Source organism: Anser cygnoides, chromosome 1, assembly GCF_040182565.1.
Source record: "Anser cygnoides isolate HZ-2024a breed goose chromosome 1, Taihu_goose_T2T_genome, whole genome shotgun sequence".
NCBI classification, from domain to species: Eukaryota; Metazoa; Chordata; class Aves; order Anseriformes; family Anatidae; genus Anser; species Anser cygnoides.
In genome coordinates, this window is record NC_089873.1 from 192,126,565 (window position 1) to 192,148,690 (window position 22,126).

Genomic DNA, 22,126 nt, shown 5'->3' on the forward strand with positions numbered 1-22,126 from the left:
TAGGAATTAGATCACTGTGCTCTGCACACACAATTTTCAAAACGTGATTAAATTTCATCCTTGCCCAGCTGCTGAATTACTCTAAGTCATTAAAGAAGCTCCTTTCTAGTCTCCTGCAGAGCCATCCTGTGTCTGTAACAAGCTTGTGGCTCTCAATACTGACCCTCATATTTAGAAATATATTATCTTTTGTTTCTACAGTTTCCTATCAAGCTATAAGCCAGATAACACGAGTTTACAACTAAACATAAGTTTATGCAATCTCTGTACACATGCTTTATTCATCTTTTTTCTGCATTTCCATTCAAAAATCTTTCAAAGTTATAATTTGTTGTTTATCCATATTAAAAATGAGACTTGATCATTAGCAGTTCATAATGTAACTATCCTATGGCCATCATGGTATAATGTTCTCATTAATTTGTTGCTGCTATCAGTCACAGTTGCTTATGATACTGTGCAGAAAAATGCTTATTTCTGCAGAAAATATTGAAAATAGTATAATGATCAGTGGACAATCACAGATTCTGAAATAACTTTGCTTAACATTACTGCAAAACATTGTAGACTTACAGGATGGTACTTAATATTTACCATGCGAACTACATTTGCGTAAAACTACCAGATTATATTATTCCGTGCATTATTCAAGCAGCTAGTACTGATTATATGATCCTGTTCATATATGAGTTCCTTCTATTTTTTTTTTTTGCTGTTGTCCCACTAATCATTGTATAACAAATCAAGTCGCTGACATTGAAGGAGCCTTCTATGCTAAGTTTACTTTACCATGCTCTGCCAAGTAAGACAAATTGGGACATTTATACATATGACAGACTTCATAAAATACTTAGAAAAACCTTTATCCTTACTTTCATGCAGTCCTCTCCTAAAAACTGTAACTTAGAGGACAGGATGCATTTAACTGTAATCTGGTGACATGTATTTGGAGAAATAAGCGGCACAGTTTTTGCTCAGGTTATATTACCCTGCAACAGTCCTATTATAATATCCTAACATATATATAATGTAAATATCCTTACACAGGATATATCCCTATATATAATAGGATATATCCCTATATATAATATAAATATCCTAACACAGGGGATCCTCTGAGTTGCTTATTGTTTCCTTTAGCACACATATGTGGTAAATGCCGGTATAACAAGAAACAAGACAGATGACAGCTACAGAAATTTATGTAGGAACATAAGCCCCCTTCACAAGACAGACTGCTTATTTTTTGAGGAGAAAAAAAAAAATCTTCTTCTAAGAATACTTAAAGGGTTATTTCAACAGGGCGGTGGGAAAATGTGTCATTCTTTAGAAATTGCAAGATCTCATGAAGTTAGCTGAGCTTTCAACAACAAATCTCTAGGTGTGACATCTACGTTCCTTGTGTTGCTGCCCACTACATCCTCCAGATAAATTTCTCGGTAAAAGCACAATTTGATAAAGAATAAATGAATTCTTGGCTCTTCACATTCTTACACCAGTCTCACCACTGTGGTCTCTGAGGTTGAGATTCATCTCACCATGTTAGATATCAATAGTTTAGCTTTCAATATCTGAGCCAGTCAACTCGAACTCCTTTTATGATCAATGGAGATAAATTCACCCCTCCTGGGAATTATTTATCTAACTTATTTTAGATGTTTATTTCAGACCTCCAGTGAACTGCACGTTAAACATGGTTAACTTCTCTCCATAAAGAGAGAAATAAAGAGAGCCTGGAATGACATATTTATATGTATGTATATATATAATATATATACATATATATATACATATATATAATATGTACACACCTACATGCTTTAGACATAAGTATTTGGTCAAATTAATTCCAACCAGAATGATTTCCGGAAGCATGTTCTGTTCCATTTTTACCCTGTTGTAAAATGTTTATTGTGTGAGTGTGGGGGGGTTATACATAATGTATTATGTACTGCTGTTTAATGAGGCAAGGTTAAAATCCATTATGTATTTCACCAAAAAAACTGTGAGTTTTGTGATTGCTTTTAGCCCTTCAGAAATTCCACAGGGGACATCTTCCAGTGCAGCTTTGTTCCCTCCACAAATTATTTTTTCCTGACAGAAAACAGTTCTGTTGCTCCTGAGCATTAGTACTGCTGAAAATTGCTTTGGTCCCAGCAAATGGGTAATGCTGGCCTAGACAACTGTCTGCTTTGAAAAATATACAACTTTTCTAGTTAATATAATATTTCATGATTTCTAAAAGAATTAGTACCAAGCAATTGAAACTGAAATCCTTTAGGAATTAATACTGTTGGATTTTTTTTTTTTTTTTTTTTTTTTAAGAATAAACAGATTTGGGTTTTTGTGATGACTGATGATATTACCAATTTATACATTCTGGAGCTGAAATTACATAGGAGAATAATCTTAGACCTGCATGGAGAAATCAGAGAGAAAATCTTTTATACCTTAGTGCTGTTTTACAAAGCTGGGCTGAAAGGAAAAGCCTTAGACAAGGAAATCTTATAGTTGGTTGGTGAAGTCTGACAAAATTCAAGACTCTTAGAAGGTAAACAATAGGTATTTAGTACTATGATGAAGAATATCATTTTTAAATGGAATAACCATAAAACTGAACACCAGTTGTGCAGGAGTACACTAAACAGACACCTAGAAAGAAGTGGTGACTTAGACACTTGGGTGTACACAAGTCAGTTGGAGAACCAAGCAGTTTAAAAAATGAACAATGACTTTGTTAACTATTATCTTTTATACTCTTCTACAAGGAAGCAGCACATTGTGACGAACTACAGAGTAAGAGTGGTCTTGGCAACCTATATTGCTGATAAAAAGGTAATTCAATTTCAAAATGAAAATTCTGACATAATTTAAATGGGCGATGAAAGTATCAATTATTTTGATCATGTCAGATGACATTAGCATAATAATGTCAGTCTTCTGTTTAATGGGAAGTGGAATTTCTTGGTGTTCCTACACAAGGGCCCACCTGAACAGAAGTTAAATAGGATTACAGTCAAATACTTGCATACTCCTTATGGATTTTTGTATATGCAGAAATAATTCATGGGATCTAGCTCTACAGTGGTAGGTTGCTATTTGAAAGTATTTTCCAATACTTTTATCTTTTTTACTGGGATCCATTTTTATGTGACTACTTCTTAACCATTTGCTGATTTAAAACAGATACTGAATGGTAATTAGCTGCCAAAAGATTTGTCATAGATTTGAAGTGATAGATATAATGTGTTGATTACTTGGACATTGCTGATATTCTGGTCAGGTGAGATTTTCTCATGTTTTCAGAGGTTACTTAAAAGTGCTGCATGTAATGCACAAAATTCATGCCTGTAGGAGTACGTGTATGAACTGCAGACGAAATATCTGTATATTCTTTACACTGTGCTACTAAAGGTGCCCTCTGAAAATGTGTAGTCATGAAAGAACATTTCCTTGGACCTATTCCACACATTTTTCAAGCAAGATTTGGAAACTGACCTCTGTGATTTACATGATTCAGAGGTCCGCGAATTTTTTTATATTAATCCCTAGATATTGAAAGCCTGTCCATCACTAATACTGCCATTGGTTTCAGATTAGTTTGGACCTCAAGTTCAAAAAGGTATTCTGATAGCTCTGGAATATTCAATTAAGACAGCTGTCTTTTGAAGAAGGAATTTACAAACTTATCAGTAAGCCTGCTTGGGAAAGCAAGCATGAGTATAAACTTGTTAATCCTATTATTTTCAGGAATTATTTATCTGTAATGATTATTGAAACTAAAATACTATTTCAATTAAAATAAGAAATCCCAGGGGTTTTTATTTCAACTGAAAAAAAAATATTTATAAATGTGTTTTCACTAGTTTTGTTCGCAAATGGCTGCTGTTTTCTTGAACAAAGTTCTCCTTAATATTTAGTTCAGATCTGTATTACTATAATAATTTATCATACTGTCATAAAGCAACCAATAAGAATAAACAATTAGAAAGCAAATTTAAATTGGTTAATACTATAAACTACCGTAATTCCATTAATAATTATACAATTATTAGCATTTTCTATCTTTGGACTGTTTCTGACTGTACTGGGACTTTCAGCAAAGAGATAAAAAGCATTTGAGATACTTTTTTAAGTCAGAGTTAAGAAGAAACGGTGAAATGTCATGAAGAAATTTGCACCACTGATGCTCATGTTATACAGATTCTTTTGAAAAGGAACTTCAGTCGTCAGTACTTCTACTCTTCACTCTTTACATGAAGCATATTCATTCACATGCAAGAAAATTCAGAGTACGTGTGGGGATGAAAGAGGTGATAGAGGGCTAAACTAAAACAGATCTGTAGAAACACCATTTGAATCATTTTAACCTTCCCTGAATTCTTTTGTCATTATAAACGAACTGTAAGCTGAAATAAAACCACCTGTCAACTCAGACAAGTGAGAACTACTTACACAGTCTGCATATAGTACCTTCATGGAACATTATCTTCATTAATGTTTTCATATAATGCATCAGGCTAGAAGGGTGTTATCATATAGTATGAACATCAGAAGTACATTAAGACTCTGACTTCACAATTTGATGGCATTCAGGCATGCAATAAAAGGCACACTTTTGTCTTTGCTGGGGACAGAAGCAGTCCACTGACTAAACAATAGGAAGTGGGTGCTGCTGTAGTATTTTTCTACCAGAGGAAAAACAGTTGAGGCAAACCTGTTGTTCAAAGAAAATATAGGAAGGATCAGGAATTTGTGGAATCCATACAGAAAACTTTCAAGTTAAATTCAGACAGGCAGGGATAACTCAAACTCTCATGACCAGATGAAAATTTTCGAATTCAACTCTCCATCATTCCAGTATCATATATTTAATCTTGTCCAACTCTGCTTTGCTTAGATTTGCATATTATATAGTATATTACAGATTGAATTGTAAACTAGTAACATCGGCTAAGAAGCGATGAATCCCTGCAGCGTAATTTGTTGAAACCAGCAGAGAAATTCATATGACCTCGTTAACTATTTGCATACCCCGTGGTGCAAATTTACATAATAACCATGAGATGGTCACAATTAACAGCTTTGCACATTTTAAGTACTACTGTAATATCTGAAAGGTAGTCACAGCATAGGCTGAAGTGGTATATTAGAAATTATTATTTGTCTCATGTCTGTACTTTTCAATCTCGTTTACAGTATTCATGATATTTCCTTCAGAATTAAAAGACTAAGTAAGCAAAACTACTAGGCAGATGCAAGTGAAAAAAAGATTTATGTTTCTTCTTTCTTTCTTTTTTTTTTTTTTTCAAGTTCTAGAATACTGTTTGGACTCCCATACTGTGCTTTTACATATAACCTACTGGGGTTTTGATTCTTGTTTTCCCCATTTGATACAACTAGTGTATTATTATGAATAACTTCCTACTTCTAATAACTTCTCTTGTCCTAACTTTTAGCTCTGCTGGTTTACCTTCTTCTAGGTCCTTCCAATGTCTTTTAAGTATGTATTTACCCTGAGCATCCGATACAATACTTTGAAATGGTCACCATGTAAAAATTTCTTTCCTTTTAACAGGCTGCTTTATGTAGCATCCCTTTTTAAGGTTAAGAACAATGACTGAGATTCTTTGGCTCTGGCTGTTCCATCAAAGTTATTTGCTCCAACATCAGTGTGGCCAGTGTTACAATACTCTCCTTAACAACAAAGAAACCTTGTGCACCGATCAGAATTAAGTCAGGAAATGACTCTGCTTCTCGAGAAAATGCTCCTGAGAACAGTCATTGATGGGATTGAAAACCGTAGTCTGAATATTGGACCTAACTATGACATTTATACATAGAAGTAAAAGTAGTTTATTTCTCATATTGTTTCTGATCTACTACAGGTTTCCTAAATATTGATAATAGGTATAAATTATCACTAAAGGTACTTAACTTGCATCCAAGTTACTTGCTGAACAGCAGGTGCAACTACTTTTGATACAGCTTCCTCTGACTAGCATACAGTGCTGGAATTACTGGTGTTATAGCTGCATTTGGAGTCAAGAAATGTGCTACTCTTTTCCATCTTTGTGACAATTCTAGATAGATGTCTCCAACAGATCTGAAAGCTGGCTGTAGTAGTTGGATTTGGTAAGAAAGGAAAATGCATTAAACATCTATATGGAACAGAGTTTAAAATCTGGTTCTGTTGCAGTCACAGAGACATATTTTATTCCTATTCACTTAACTAAGATTCAATGCTTAATGAGATGTTCTCCTTCTAGCAGAAAAATATACTGCATTTCCTAGATCTGAAGAAAGTTTCGTTCTACTTAAATGTTACTAACATATATACAGATGAGAAAATGCTGATTTCCAGTTTAATATACCAACTTAAATTTTCTTTAACATGATCCGTGATCTTCACTCTCTTAACCCTCCCCCCCCCACACTTCTGGACTGCAATAATGAAGTTTGTTGTCTATCCCAAGATGCTGCTTGGTTTAACTAACATACTTGATGATATGCCAAAATAGCCTTTTTTTTTTTTTTTTTTTTTTTTGTAGAGAAGGAACTTGTTTCTGTGAATTCTGACTCTACTCATAACCTGTTTAGGACATTAAGAGGTTAAAAAAATAAACAGGTCAGCTAAAATACCATATGCAGAACTTCCCCCACACCCTCCTCTTTCTTCCTCCACACCTAATAGGGGACTATTTTAATTTAAGATGCTTCTACTGTCTTGCAAATTGATCTGAAGAAGATTAAGACACTCCAGCTTGAAGTAACAGTTAAGCATGCAGAAACATTGTGGTGGGGACTCCAGTATCAGTAGTGAGTGTTAAGCCTTGAAGGACTCATTAGTGTAACCTTCTCTTCCTCTTAAATAAAGGGGGAGGAAACTAGAGATCTACACTTGGTCACTTCCCAACAATAGAACATGCTTATACACTGTCACTGTCTCCTCGTCAGGAATCTCCCACCTGTGCAGTTTCCAGAAATTTTGCAACCTGTTTTCCACTCCATGAATACTTTTAGTAATATTTTAGGGAAATACTGTTTATTGGCCAACCATTCAAAAGAACATCAAGCTAGATGTCATCAGTGGAGCAAATTTTAGAAAACAGAAGTAAAGAATTCTTGTCCTAAAGTATTTGCCCAGTATGTGAGAAATCAAAGGGAATTAGTGTAGTCCACTCAGATGATGGGAGACAAATTCAGGATAATAGTCAAGCCTAGATCCTAAAAAGTTATTTAGCTCAGGATCCAGCAAAAGTTTAACTGAAGGTGAATTTCAGTGAACTCCCAAACTTGAAATTGCTTTCAGATCTTCCAGCCTAGGGCAGTCAGATACAATGGGTTCAGAAGTCATCCAAATGCTAATTGTGGCAAGCACATAAAGACTGTCAATTCCAATGCCATAACTTTCATTCATCCTTCACCCCCTCACTTAGTCCACTGCCATCCCTTCCCACATCTCTTTTCTGTATCTGCTACTCAAATGGTGAACAAATCAAGAAGGAAGGAACAAAAAGACTAATTACTAATTAAGAATTCTGCTGAAAAATAAGGAAGTACAATGAGATCAGAGTGTTGCACAGCTTACAGGATAAGAGGGAAAGGCAACTCCCACTGCTCATGCTGGGAAAGGAAGCATGAAGCATAGTGGAGATATTCCATTCCCTTCATAGTGGAGATATACCACAAATTGAGGCCCAAAAGTAAAACACAGAAATTCACTTAAATTTATTATTTTAGCTGATAGTACTTCCTGAGTTCTGCACCTCAGCAATACCTGCCAAATACTTGAATGAATCACAAGAGCGTGATCAAATCTGCCTTTTTCATTCCTTTTTCTCATGAATAAAGGGAAATAAGAGTGAGGGGAAATAAGAATAAAATATAAATGCAGAAAAGGTTACTATTTAAAAAAATCTTTCTTGAAGCAGTTATAATCCTATCTTCTGTAATTAAAACATCAAAATCTTCCTGAATGATAAAAAATGCATTATAGACTCAACACCAGTCACCTAACCTCCTTTTATAGAGATACAGGAGGTTTTACCAGATCTACCTTAAATACATCCTTGAGGAGGTGACGAATCATGTCCTAGCCTCCATTTTCTTTGAAAGGAGCCTAGCTAGGTCTGGCTGTTATCTGTGATTAGTAAGGTGAATTCTGGTCTGCACAGCTACATCCAAATGGGTGAACCATAGTAACTGTGTGCCATAGAGTCCTGGAAGGTTTCACTTAGTTAAGGTCGTTGCAGTTTTTGGTTGCAGTGCAAGAGTCAGCATTGATGCTACCTTGGCTAAGCTGAATGTCCGTTTACCACCTAAACAAAGGTGATACACATGTATTAGATACAGACCTCCTTTTGATTACATAATGAAAAACAAATGATCCTGTTACATCACCTAAGAGTAAGAACAACAGCATGGAATTAAATTAAGAATCAAAGGCTCCAAATTTCTGTGTCTCTGTGGCGCAATGGGCTAGCGCGTTCGGCTGTTAACCGAAAGGTTGGTGGTTCGAGCCCACCCAGGGACGGGTTGCAAGGTTTCTGGTCGTGATCTTATGGAATATGAGCCTGGCAAACAGCAAAGTCACGACCCTCACCTTTAGAAGAGCCAAATTCCAGCTCTTTAAACATTCCATTAGTGGATGAGATCCCCTGGGAAACAGTCCCCAGGGACAGACGAGCTGGTAACTCTTGAAGGACACTTTTCTTAGAGCACAACAGCTGTCCAGCCCCGTGTCTAAGAAATCAAGCACGGAAGGCAGGAAAATGGAACAGCTCAGCAAGTACCTGATGGGCAAACTACAGTGTAAGAGAGAAATGCACAGGCAGCAGAAGCAGGGACACGGGGCCTGGGAAGAGCACAGGGATGCTGTCTGCACATGCAGGGATGGGATCAGGAGAGTCAAGGCACAAATGGAACTGAGCTTGGCAAGGGATGCAAAGAATTAAAAAAAGTGATTCTAGAGCTACCTTGCTTAAAAAAGAAAGGCCAAAGAGAGTATTGCCGTCTGCAAACAAGAAGGGTGAACTGGTAATGACAGACATGGAGAACTGCTTTGCTTCAGTCTTCACTGCCAGTCAGGCTTCCCACAGCTCTCAAGTCCCTGAACCTCTGGGCAGGGGCTCAGGCAGCAGTCTCTCCCAGCACTGTAAGCGAAGAGCAGGTTTGAGACCACCTGATGGAACTGAACAGGTGCAAGTCTATGGGGACCAAAACCGTTCATCCCAGGGTCCCGAGGGAACTGGTTGATGGAGTTGCCAAGCCTCTCTCCATCATGTTTGAAAAGTCCTGGCAGTCAATTGAAATCCCTGGTGACTGGAAAAAGGGAAACATCACTCCCATTTTTAGAAAGCGTAGCAAGAAGGACCCAGGGAACTACAGACCAGTGAGCCTCACCTCTGTGCCTGGGAAGATCATAGTATCATAACATCACAGTACGGTTTGGGCTGAAATGGACCTTAAAGACCATCTAATCCCAATGGCCCTGCCATTGGCAGGGACACCTCCCACCAGACCAGGTTGCTCAAAGCCCCATCTAACCTGGCCTTGAACACCTCCAGGTATGGGGCATCCACAGCTTCTCTTTGCAACCTGTGCCAGGGTCTCACCACCCTCATAGCAAAGATCATGGAACAGATCCTCCTGGAAGCAATGTTAAGGCACATGCAAGACAAGGAGATGATCCAAAGTCAGCCAGCCTGGCATTGCCAAGGGTAAATAGTGCCTGACCAATCTGGTGGCCTTCTAAGATGGAGTGTCTGTATCTGTTGAAAAGGGAACACTGACTGATGTCATCTACCTGGACTTCTGCAAAGCCTTTGGCACCGTCCCACATGACATCCTGAACTATAGATTGGAGGGAGATGGATTTGATGGGCGAACTGTTCAGTAGATAAGGAATTGGCTTGACGGTCGCACCCAGAGAGTTGTGGTCAATGGCTCAACATCTAGGTGGAGGCTGGTGCTGAGTGGTGTTCCTCAGGGGTCTGTCCTGGGACCAATATTGTTTAATATCTTTATCAATGACATAGATAGTGGGATTGAGTGCACCTTCAGCAAGTTTGCAGATGACACCAAGCTGAGTGGTGCAGTCGATACACCAGAAGGAAGGGATGCCATCCAGAGGGACCTGGACAAGCCTGAGAAGTGGGCCCATGTGAACCTTATGAGGTTCAAGTCTAGGTGCAAGGTGCTGCACCTGGGCTGGGGCAATCCCAGATATGAGTACAGCCTGGGTGAGGAATTTATTGAGAGCAGCCCTGCAGAGAAGAACTTGGGGGTTCCGGTGGACAAAAAGCTCGACACAAGCCAGCAGTGCGTGCCTGCAGCCCAGAAGGCCAGCTGCGTCCTGGGCTGCACCAACAGAGGGGTGGGCAGCAGGGTGGAGGGAGGGGATTGTGCCCCTCTGCTCTGCCCTTGTGAGGCCCCACCTGGAGTGCTGCGTCCAGGGCTGGGGCCTCCAGCACAAGAACGATATGGAGCTGTTTGAGCAAGTCCAAAGGAGGGCCACAAAGATGATCAAGGGGCTGGAGCACCTCTCCTGTGAAGAAAGGCTGAGAGAGCTGGGGCTGTTCTGCCTGGAGAAGAGAAGGCTCTGGGGAGACCTAATAGCGGCTTTTCAGTACATAAGGACACTTATAAAAAAGATGGAGAAAGACTTTTTACACAAGCAAATAGCAATAGGACAAGGGGGAACTGTTTTAAACTTAAAGAGGGGAGATTTGTATTAGACGCTAGGAGGAAAATCTTTCCTCAGAGGGTGGTGAGGCCCTGGCACAGGCTGCCCAGAGAAGCTGTGGATGCCCCATCCCTGGAGGTGTTCAAGGCCAGGCTGGATGGGGCTTTGGGCAACCTGGTCTGGTGGGAGGTGTCCCTGGGGGGGTTGGAACTGTGTGGTCTTTAAGGTCCCTTCCAACCCAAACCACTCTGTGATTCTGAATTAAACCCAGCATTAGAGGAAGCCGTTCAAAATATCTTTTCTGAACTTTTATGGCTTTGCTAATAACATGCAACTTCTTCCTGTTTGAAAAGTCAGTGCTAAAAAGCAGGTTGTATTTTAATTTTTACATATAATCATAAAGATCCAATAATAGAAGATACAATATTCATCCATTCTGGAATAAGTTTGTAATTACACAAATAAGGGCCCACTAAGAGTGCTGCATCCAGGTCTGAGGCTCCCAGCACAAGAAGGATGTAGACTTAACAGAGTGGGTCCAGAGGAGAGCCACAAAGATGATCGAGGGGCTAGAGCACCTTTCCTGTGAAAACAGGCTGAGGGGGCTGGGATTGCTCATCCCTGGAGAAGAGAGGGCTCTAAGGAGACTTCATTGTGGCCTTATAGTACTTAAAGGTGGCCTATAAAAAAGATGGAGAACAACAAACAACATTTTACACACATAGATATTGATAGGACAAGGTGGAATGGTTTTCAACTGCAAGCAGGAAGCCATTCTATGATTCCAGCCCAAGCCATTCTATGATTCTGTTCTTTAAAGTTAATAAAAATACTGTCTGTATGGAAAATAAGAACCGTGTTCATTTTGTCTACTATGTAAAGGGCTTTCTCACTAGAAAGGACAAAACAAAATTAAAACCACAAGGATGACTTGAGGATCTTATAATGTTTCCACCCCTAATTATCAAATGATAGTCTTTACAGGATTATAAATTACATGGAGAACTGAATACTGCAGCTCTCTTATTCTGATCAATTGATCTTTCCAAGTATCAAAAGGCTCTTCTTCAGGTCAAAGTGGAAGCTTTCCCTTTGGGCTTTTATGCTTTGCAAGTAACACATCTTTACAATGTGATTCAGGTATTAGCAGAAACTGCAAGAAGAGAAACAGACAGAAGATGGCTGGCAAAATTACTGAATTTTTACTATAATCTCTCTGAAGGAGTTTTTTATTTTTTTTCACTGGGATTTTATTGCTTTTATTCAGTAACAGCTAAATGATTTTCTTATTCAGAATAGACATGCACACTACATGGAATTTAGACAAGGCCTTTCTGTTCAGTCTTTAGTATGGCAACTCTTTGAAAAAGTCTAGCATTGAATTCTTAGGGTACTTTGAAAGCACCTTAATGAGCATAACTGAATAAAATAACAAATAACAAAATTATAATTATATACCTTATATAAATATATATATTATATATTATATACCTTATTATATATACCTTATATAAAGCATAACTCCATATATGTAAAACCAAAGAACTGTTTCAGTTACCAGACGAGGTTGTGATATTCACCATCTACAACATATAATTCATGTTTTTATGGTATGTGATGTAACCCAGGCACCCAATTTAAATAATTTCAAAAAATAACTATATTAGGCAGCATAACAATCAGTTGAAATCAGAAGTAAAACATGACAATTAGAAGTAGATATATAGTCACACCAACATCTAGGAACACAACTACCCCAAGTCAGACAGTCAACAGCAATAGGAACAACTGGCAACACAACTTGATATGAGAAGTTGATTGATTTCAGCACTTAACGACATCTTTGAAAATATTCTGAAGTTGTAATTACAGAATCGCAGAATGGCTCGGGTTGGAAGGGACTTCAAAGATCATCTAGTTCCACCCTCCCGACAGGGATGCCACCCACGAGACCAGGTTGCTCAGGGCCTCATCTAACCTGGCCTTGAACACCTCCAGGGATGGGGCATCCATCCACAGTTTCCCTGGGCAACCTGAGAAAGTGCCTCACCACCCTCTGAGTGAAGAACTTCCTCCTAACCTCTAAACTAAATATCCCCTCTTTTAGTTTAGGTAACCATTTCCCCCATCCTGTCATTAATATTACAGGAATATTACATTAATATCATGTAATAATCATAGAGATTAAAATTCAACAAAAATATTTTTTAACCAATTAAGATTCATGGAAATAAAGGTAAAAAAGGAGAAATAAACCAGCATGAACTAAGTACTAGAACATGTTTCTAATGAAAAGATACTTATTAAAATAAATTTGTATCATTGCAAAGTCTTGTAAATTATTAAAGTACTATATAAAAAAATATTGACCCTTCTTTTATTGATCTGCTTTTTCATACATTGATTATATTTCCAATACTGGAGTTCAAACTGTTCTCTTTTGATCTCTGTTCTCTGAGTTTATTACTTTTGTGGTTCTACAATACTTAATACTGAAAATGTTTACTAAACTAATACAATTTTTTACACAAATCAGCTCTTCAAGCCTTTAAGTACAGAAGAAACAATTCAAGTATTTCTCCTGTAACAGAATATACTAAATCCCAGAAAACTAGCATTGAAGCAGATGGGAATTTTGTAGTCTAACAGCCAGCAGTTCCTGAACTAGACACAAGATATTCTTTGCCAAGTACACAAATTAGCTCACAAGTAAGTCCTCCTCTACCCTAAAAAAACCCTGATGTTTAAAAATAGATGAAGTAATTACAAACCTATGGAGAAGAGGAAACAGAAATAATTCTTTCCTTGCCAGTCTCCTTACCCCTGCTTGAAGCCAACCATTATAACATCTGTACGGGCTGGAAAGGCAGCACTTTTGTAAATACACTTAGCAGACATTTAACATTGTAATTGCTTTATTATAATTTATAAGTGATAATATGGATGTGGCTACTCTGTTTAAGAGAATTAGAGAGCTTATAGTGTGGATGCCAGATAACCCTTTGACTGTTCCACAGGTGCATGTGAATCTACTAGTATGGATCTAGCTCTTAATTTGGACTTTTTTTTTTAACCTTTACATACTCTACTTTGCTGCCTTTAGAAAGCCCTAGTCTTTCAATTTCTCTTTCATGTAGCTTTCTGCATTAAAAACAAACAAAAACACACACAAAAAAATCACCAAAGAACGAAAAAGAAAAACCAATATGACATACTATTTACATTGAACTGACTCATCTGCAGAATCTTTAGATCTAGCACACAGATCTTGGTAAAACTGGTTGCAGTACTGGATGGAGATCCTGTATATGGACCAGCACTAGGGGAGAATCAGATATTTTGGCAGAGCACTTCACTTCCTTCCTAATTTATTTACAGTGGGACAGTGAGAATGCTAAGGAATCCCAGATTCCCTTCTGACCATTGGGTGGTGGGATTGTCTTATTTCTGTGTATTCCAGAAACTGAATCAGCTCTTCCATATAAAGCTATCTTACCTGTGTTCTTTGTCTTTCCCTTGCCCATGCAATTAACTCTCCATTTCTTACTTATTTTAAACAGACTTAGTCTCCTCTCCAATCAGCTGCTTCTCCCAGGTTTTGTTGAATCTCCTTCTCCTTCTCTACCTTCTTACAGTCTTAGCATCTGCCTTTTTCCCTTTACACAGTCTCAGTTTTCTTTCTCATGTCTTCTCAGATTCTTACCCTTCAGTCTAATTCTCTGACTACTACTCTTAACATAGTTGTCCAACTATTCCGTGTTTTCAATTATTTATATCTTAATATACCTCCTCTCCTTTTGTTCTCTTAATCTTTACATTTATTGATAATTCCAACGTTTTTGTCACACCTATTGCTAGCATTTCTTCCATTTCTTCCTCTGCCTTAAAATCAAGTCTTCCTCTATCTTCCTTACAGACTCCAGCAGAGGTGGTGAGAGAAAGGTCTCAGCTCTCATATCCAACTTCCAGACCCAAACCTATTGCAGGAAGAACTGTGCTTCATTTCTATATTTCTTAGAGAAGAATAATTAGTCATTCTGTGGTGATTGCACATGAATCTGGTCTGGAGAAAAGTTGTGAGATACCAAAGTACGAGCGTAGCTTAAAAGACTAGCTGAAACATTTATTTCAGGGATGGTGAACTGTCATTTTTGGGGTTAAAAACTGAGGTAAATTCAGACAGATTTTCACAGGGTATAAAATGCATACTTGGTACATGTTGTAACCCATTTGCTAACCAAGGACATTTTCTGTGCTAAGAATTTTCATACGTCACAACTAGAATAGTAAACTAGACATGGTTAAGGTATGTACTGTGAACATCCATACTGTCTAACCGATAGCATGCCTCCTGGAATAGTTCAGCATGTGCCACTGGGCACCCTGCCAGACACGGCTATGGCCGCTTCATGGTCTGGTCATAGCACAGAGGAGGGCTCCCAGAGGAGCACTCTGTTTTGCTGGGGATGAAAATGAGTTACACAGATGCAAGCTGTGTCATGCCATTTGCCTTCAAAGCTGAGGATTAGCCTTTGCTAGCACATATGTGGCATAATAAAAAAAAAAAGAAAATAAAATTCGGCTCCTTTCAAGTAAACGTTATCCTCATTGTCCACTTAAGCAAACTATTTCTCCCTCATTGGTTTGTGTTAACAAGAGCTTGTGACACCATATAAATGGTCTTAATTAAATATATTGAACCAAATAGTAAGAAGTTCCAAAATAGTAAGCAATAATCATTTTCCTACACGGATTAAATTCAATGGACATTGCACTAACTTTCTTTTGAGGAGATTACAAGATTATAAAATCCCTGTGTGGTGAACAAGAATGCCATCTGTTACGCAGTTTCAAATATTTGCCTCAGAAAAATGTTCTTGATTTTATAAAAGGGAATAATTCCTCACTTGAAATAGAAAAAGATTGTCGTCACCTTCTGAGTGTCCAGAGGAAGTGAACTGTTTTGCATCATGTCGTAGCTCCATCAGGCTATGTAGCCCAATGAACAATTTGACATTTCATGAAATTCAAATTATTACTCTTGATAACATATTTTTACACCACAACTCGTGGCACTTGCCAAAGCAATATATTCAGACCTAGAAGAAAGTGTCAGACAAAAATAAAAAACAGAGGAAATGTGAGTCTGCCATTCATTTCCAGACTGCTCTATGGAACTATTTCAGTATTCTCACTTATCTATTAAAATCTCTGCTGTCCTCCAGAGAAAATCTCATTCATTTGGATTTATAGCATCATTAGCAAGTCTTGAAACATACAGCAGTTGCCAGACAACTACAGAAGAAATGTATTTGTAAGAAATTACCTTTGTTTGTTAAGCAAGACTATCTGACTTTGCATGACAATGGACTAGGAACAAGCCCAAAGTACCTCTGGAAGTCTAAACTCAGGGGACATTGTACTCCTGTTCAAGAACTGTAACTTAAAGCATTCTTCCCTGGTTGCTTGCAAACTTCTGATGGTATCTGTTTGCCTAGCTTACATTTTACTTATTCCTAAGAGACTGTTCCTTTGAAAAACTCTTGAGTAGGTGATCTTACCTAAAAAAAAAAGGCATCATTTAAGCAAGTACAATAAAAAAGGGGTACATTTTGGCTTAAACTGCCATTATTGCTTTTTTGTTTATTCAAAATATCAAGACAGGTTTAATCTGTAGGTATATAACCCTGTGTATCTTCCACTGAAGAAGCTATTCAGGCCTACCTACACTAGCTATTTTGCTCAAACAAGAGGGGCCAAAAAAAACCACCCTAAAAATCCAGTGTCAGACCATGACTCAAGTATGGCAAGGTACATATAAAGTAGCTTATGAAGTCCCTGGTAAGCAGATTTTCTGTCTTTATGTTCTGCTTATCAACCAATATTAACACCTGACTTATGATTCCCCTGAGTTATCCCACACAGGAATTCTTGTATGTTACAAACAGCCATGGGACGGGAACGACTGGCCCTCACTAGCTCTAATCATGAAGCACTTCAGACAAGATATTCAAACAGACAGTACATCTTTTATGATTACAGCAATAATATTCTGAGACAAATTGGGAATCTGTGTTGGCAGGTGTTTCATCTAGAAGGAGTGTTGAGAAACAGCAAACCAGGAAGCCACATTTGAGTCACGGTGGCCGAGTGGTTAAGGCGTTGGACTTGAAATCCAATGGGGTTTCCCCACACAGGTTCGAATCCTGTCCGTGACGTGAGTGCAGTTTTTGGGCTCAGGGTGGTGGCTGCAGTGCTGCTCCCCAGCACAGTCTCTGTGGCACAATTGGTTAGCACCTTCGTCTGGCTGCACCTCGAGTACTGTGTTCAGTTTTGGGCCCCTCGCTACAAGAAGGACACCGAGGTGCTCGAGTGAGTCCAGAGAAGGGCAACGAAGCTGGTGGTGCCTGGTGACAGGACGAGGGGGAATGGGCTAAAGTTGCGCCAGGGGAGGTTTAGGTTGGATATTAGGAAGAACTTCTTTACTGAAAGGGTTGTTAGGCATTGGAATGGGCTGCCCAGGAAAGTGGTTGAGTCACCATCCCTGGAGGTCTTTAAAAGACGTTTAGATGTAGCCCTTAGTGATATGGTTTAGTGGACTAATGGTCCATAGTTTAATGGTCCTAAACTATGGTTTAGGACTTGTTAGTGTTAGGTCAGAGGTTGGACTCGGTGATCTTGGAGGTCTCTTACAACCTAGATGATTCTGTGATTCTGTGATTTATGCTTACCACTTACCAGTGGTAAGCACTGATCACTGCCAGTTTCGTTCCCAGTCATTCGGTCTTGAAATGTCCTTCAGCTAAGTTAAAAAAAAAAAAAAAAAAAAAGGAGGGTGACAACCCGCACAAGCAAGTGACAGGTGATGACAATCACTGAAGACTTCCCCTAGGAGGGGACCGAGACACCCATCCACTGACCTCACCTGATGTTTTTGGAGTTTTGCTGCTTGCTGCATGATCAGACCTAGGGTGTTGCAGAGGGAACACTGAGGCTTATCTGGCCCTTGGGGCTCATCACGTGGTCAGCAATGATATTCATAAGGGTGACGCTGAGCATGACCCTGACTATGAACCTCTGGGGGAAAGTGAAGGGCAAAAGGGCCAGCTGCTTTTTCTTTTCAGCCCTTCCAGTCAAAAAGAAAGGTTCATATAGCAGTGGACACATTCTGCAAGTTAACACCTCGTTGCTCAGCTGGTGTCAAAAGCTGAGCTTTGGCTTTTATGACCACAGGAATCTCAGAGGAATAAGAACTGTTTAGAAGAGATGGGATTCATATGACCAAGTAGGGAAAGAGCATTTCTGGTAACTTGTTGAAGGTTTTAATCTAGGTGTACCAGGGGAGTGCTGCCATATCCTTATGAGAAATGAATGCATGGGGGGCAGCATGATGAAGAAGGTTCTGTCCCTTTCTCTATAAAAGCAGCATAACTGGGGCACATCTCCAATGTCTGTACATGAATGAAGACAGCACAGGAAACAAACAACAGCAATTAGAAGTCCATGCACAGTCTTAGAGCAATGATCCCACCGGACTTACAGAAATACACTTGGATAGCCTACATGACTGGAGAGTTGCAACGGATGGATTAGAAGCACTCAGGAGAGAAAGGCTGGGGAGGCACCGTGGAGAAGGGTTGCATTCTGTGCAAAAGGATGAGTCAAACGCATACAGTTTTGCTTTGAAACTGAAAAGGAGACATTCAAGAGTTTATGGGAAAGGATCAAAGGAGACAGATCAAAGGACAAGTGATGTTCGGCTAAGAGTCTGCTATGAAGTTCCTCATCAAGTACTGCAGAAGGTTGGACTAGATTAATCTAGGATTCTCCCAGCCTTCACAAATGGCCTTCTACCACCACTAATAATTCACCTATTTCATTCTTGAGTACTTTTAGAGGTCTTCAGTGAATATCTTCTGATTTTGAAGTATTACTATGTATTTTATCTATATGTCCCATATAGATAAGCTTTTTAATAGTTCTTCCAGTCTGAAATAGATCCCTTGTTGAGTACTCCATAAAGTGGGGTCCTAGCACAGAAAGTTCTCCAGTTTCTTCCACAAATGAACAGGAAAACATACAATTCATTTTTGTGTGCATGTTAAATGTTTGCTTCTCTGACTACTCTTTTTACTCTCTGATATCCATTTACCACAAAAAACAACCTGACAGGTTTGGGTGGTTCTCATGTATAAAAATACCACTAAATCCTTTCTCCAGTGCAGTCCTGTGTTGGTTGAGAGCCTTGAAAAGTTGTGCATTTAGCCTTGTTAAATGATTTTGCATATTAAATGGAGATACAATGCTACTCTGTGAAGCTTTTTTGAATCATAAGTTGGAAATACGCTAAAGAAAAAAGCAATGGAACTAGATGCAGAGGCTAGAAATCCTTGTGTTTTCCCTTCCTAATTTAAGTGATTGATTACAGACAGGATTTTAAAAATATGAAACAAGAATTATTTGACTTTTCATCTAGAAAGCCTTAACTGTGCCTTTTTAACATGTAACTAAACTACAATTTCAAAATTCACTTTCCTTTTCAGTAGTGAAGGAAGCAAAATACTTTCTTATTTATACTGTGTCTCATTATATATTTTAGATGTCTGCCCTTTTCTGATGAATTTTTAATGTTAGTGAACACAAACTGATGTGCTTCTTTTGCACTGCAGTCCTGGACATAAAGGCTTTATTACGCATTTTTATTTACACAGGAGAAAACAGATTCATTTAAATGTGTATTAGAAACATAAGGAAATCATCAAATGACATGTACAGCAGAAGCCTTTTTTGGTGATGTTGACTTCACATGTTTAGGTAGCAACCGACTCTATGTTTCTTCAGTGACTATGACAAAGCAATAATGCAAAAACACAGAAGATGAAGAACACAGTAAAATGTGTAAATACTTCTTTTTGATCAATATGTTACTTTCTGGATTAAAACCAACAGGTACGATGTTAGAGTTATAAAATACATAGCTAATCTTTCACTCAGCTGTAAAAACAAATGAAGCATAAACAAAAGCTAGAAGTGCATGTGAAGTATGTATGCATTTCAAAATAAACCAGAGGAAAATCTCTCATTCAACAACATATACACTTTTTGTATCTCAAAGTAGATATTTTTCATAGGAAATATTTTAACTGAAATGGAAATAAATGGTTATTACTAAAATTCCTAACTTTCCATTAAAGTTGATTTATATCAGTAAATCTAATACTGTGATCTGAAAAGTAAGACTTACATTTTGCATATTTCTTAATTGTAAAGATCTTACTTTGGGAAAATTGAAAACATTTTCTGTTAGGATCAAAGAACAAGCACATTACATTGTCCAGGAAGCACGTCTCTAGTTTCTAAAGTCATTCTTTGGACGTATATGGGAAAAACATTCATAGAGCATGTGTGTAACTTGTCTTTTTAAATTCAGATTAAACATTTCCATCAGTTTTTATAGTCTGAGATCAGAGAATCAACCCAGAAAAAAAAAAAACAAAAAACAAACTTGGAATAAAGTAATAGGAAAGTCTACTAATTGCTTTCTGCTATGTATGCACCCATTACAGTTTTATTTACAATTGTGACCATGAACAATGAGCAACTGACTAGTTTCAGAGCTTTGAAATTTGTATCACAGTTGTGAAAACAGAATTAGAGGCTTAAGACCTATTACCTAAACTATTTCTTGTAGGTCCAAAGAAAACTGTATGTCATGCTGAAGAACAGGTTCTGATATGCTGTTAAGAAAGGTTCTTTGTCACTTATGTGCATGTTCAGACTGCTTACTACATGCATTACAGGTTGAATTAGACTCCTATTTCAAGAGAACAACTTACTTCACTGAATGGTGATTTCTCATTTAAGCGTTTCTCCAGGAACAGAAAGAGCCACAAATTAGGCTTTCTAACCTCAGATTCTTGGAAAGTCTACACAACGTTCTATGTGCAATTTTATTACAAAATGAAGGTACATGGTGCTATATCTTGGTACAGTAAATTCAATACTGAATAGACTTGAGGATAAAAGGAAAAAGCTAAATAATGGGTACACTCAGGAAAGAAAACTAAAACATAAGTGGACACTGTAAAATAGGGACAGAAAGTTCCTAGGGAATGTTGAAGAAAGTCACAAAGTGAATGGAAAGGTATCAAAAATTAAATTTTCTGATAAAGCAAAGGATGAAAAAATAATTTAGCTTTCTGCACTCTTTACTTTCCTTATTTTACTATCTAGCCATTTATGTTTCACTTACTCAACAGCCCAAATTCAAAGTTTATTTCTAGACAAGTTTCTAGACTTACAGGTTTGAATTTTCTCCTGAGTTAAAGTCATGTTTTACTAGGTACTTGAGCATTTCTGATACAGGATGACAGTAATTTTAATGTTCTTAATTTAGCTAGCATTTTAGATGTTTTCAGTATGACTAAGGGGATATGGCTTTATCTTCCATAAATATAATTAAAATCAGTTAACAATGCAAATTACCAGCTGTGAATCACAGCACTATCAGTTCAATAACTGTTTAACTAAAAGCAAAATTAATAAAAGATATGGAAATAAATGTTTTCTTTTTTATTTATTATTTTTTTTAAAAAGTACTTTTCACAGACTCAAAGTTTTTACAGAATTTCAATGAAATATAAAATTCAAAAAGAATTTGGGGTACTCGGATAAACACAAGCAATGGTTTTATCAAGTATAACTTTTAACAGTTTCTTCTGTGTTATGCTAATGCATTAAATGAACTGCATTTCTGCTTACCAGCATTATCTTCTTACATGCACCGAACATAGTTGTTAAATGACTCATGAAATCACGCAAAATGAAACGTAGCATGAGCAGCAAAAATGTACCATCTCCTATCCTGGTCTGTGTAGCTGTCCATACTACATAAAGCTGTCTCCATCTATGTAAAATTGTATACCACATACATCCTTCATAAAACTTCATCCATATCACATAAAACTTGGCTGAGGGTCCCCTCTGGGTAAACATGCAGCTCTAGCCCTCAAATATGACTGTCTTTTTGTGGAACAGGAATATGTGTTAGAAGCCTTTCAGTGTGACAAGAAGGTACAAGGCTTACCTGCATACTACTACAGGAATGTGGTGGTGACTGGGTGGAGAATGGATTGAGAGCAGCTATGAACAGAAGGACTTGGGAGTGTTGGTTGACAAGAAGCTCAATATGAGCCTGTAATGTGCGCTTGCAGCCCAGAAAGCCACCTGTATCCTGGGCTGCACTAAAAGCAGCGAGGCCAGCAGGGCAAGGGAGGTGATTCTCTCCTGCTCTGCTCTCGTGAGACCCCACCTGGAGCCCTGCGTTCAGCTCTGGGGCCCCCAGCACAAGGACATGGAAGTATTAGAGCGAGTCCAGAGGAGGACCATGAGGATGATCAGAGGATGAACATCCATTCTATGATTCTATGTGGAGGGAAC

The 22,126-nt window shown here is 38.1% G+C and overlaps 1 protein-coding gene and 2 non-coding genes across 6 annotated transcripts in view; 2 read left to right on the plus strand and 1 right to left on the minus strand.

Moving 5' to 3' along the window:
* SGCG (sarcoglycan gamma) overlaps positions 1-22,126 on the minus strand; it is a 137,757-nt gene that overhangs the window by 69,128 nt on the left and 46,503 nt on the right. The gene's annotated exons all lie outside the window — the stretch shown is intronic.
* Positions 8,463-8,536, plus strand: TRNAN-GUU (transfer RNA asparagine (anticodon GUU)). Its single transcript has one exon. It is a non-coding gene; the product is annotated as a tRNA-Asn (tRNA).
* Positions 16,824-16,905, plus strand: TRNAS-UGA (transfer RNA serine (anticodon UGA)). Its single transcript has one exon. It is a non-coding gene; the product is annotated as a tRNA-Ser (tRNA).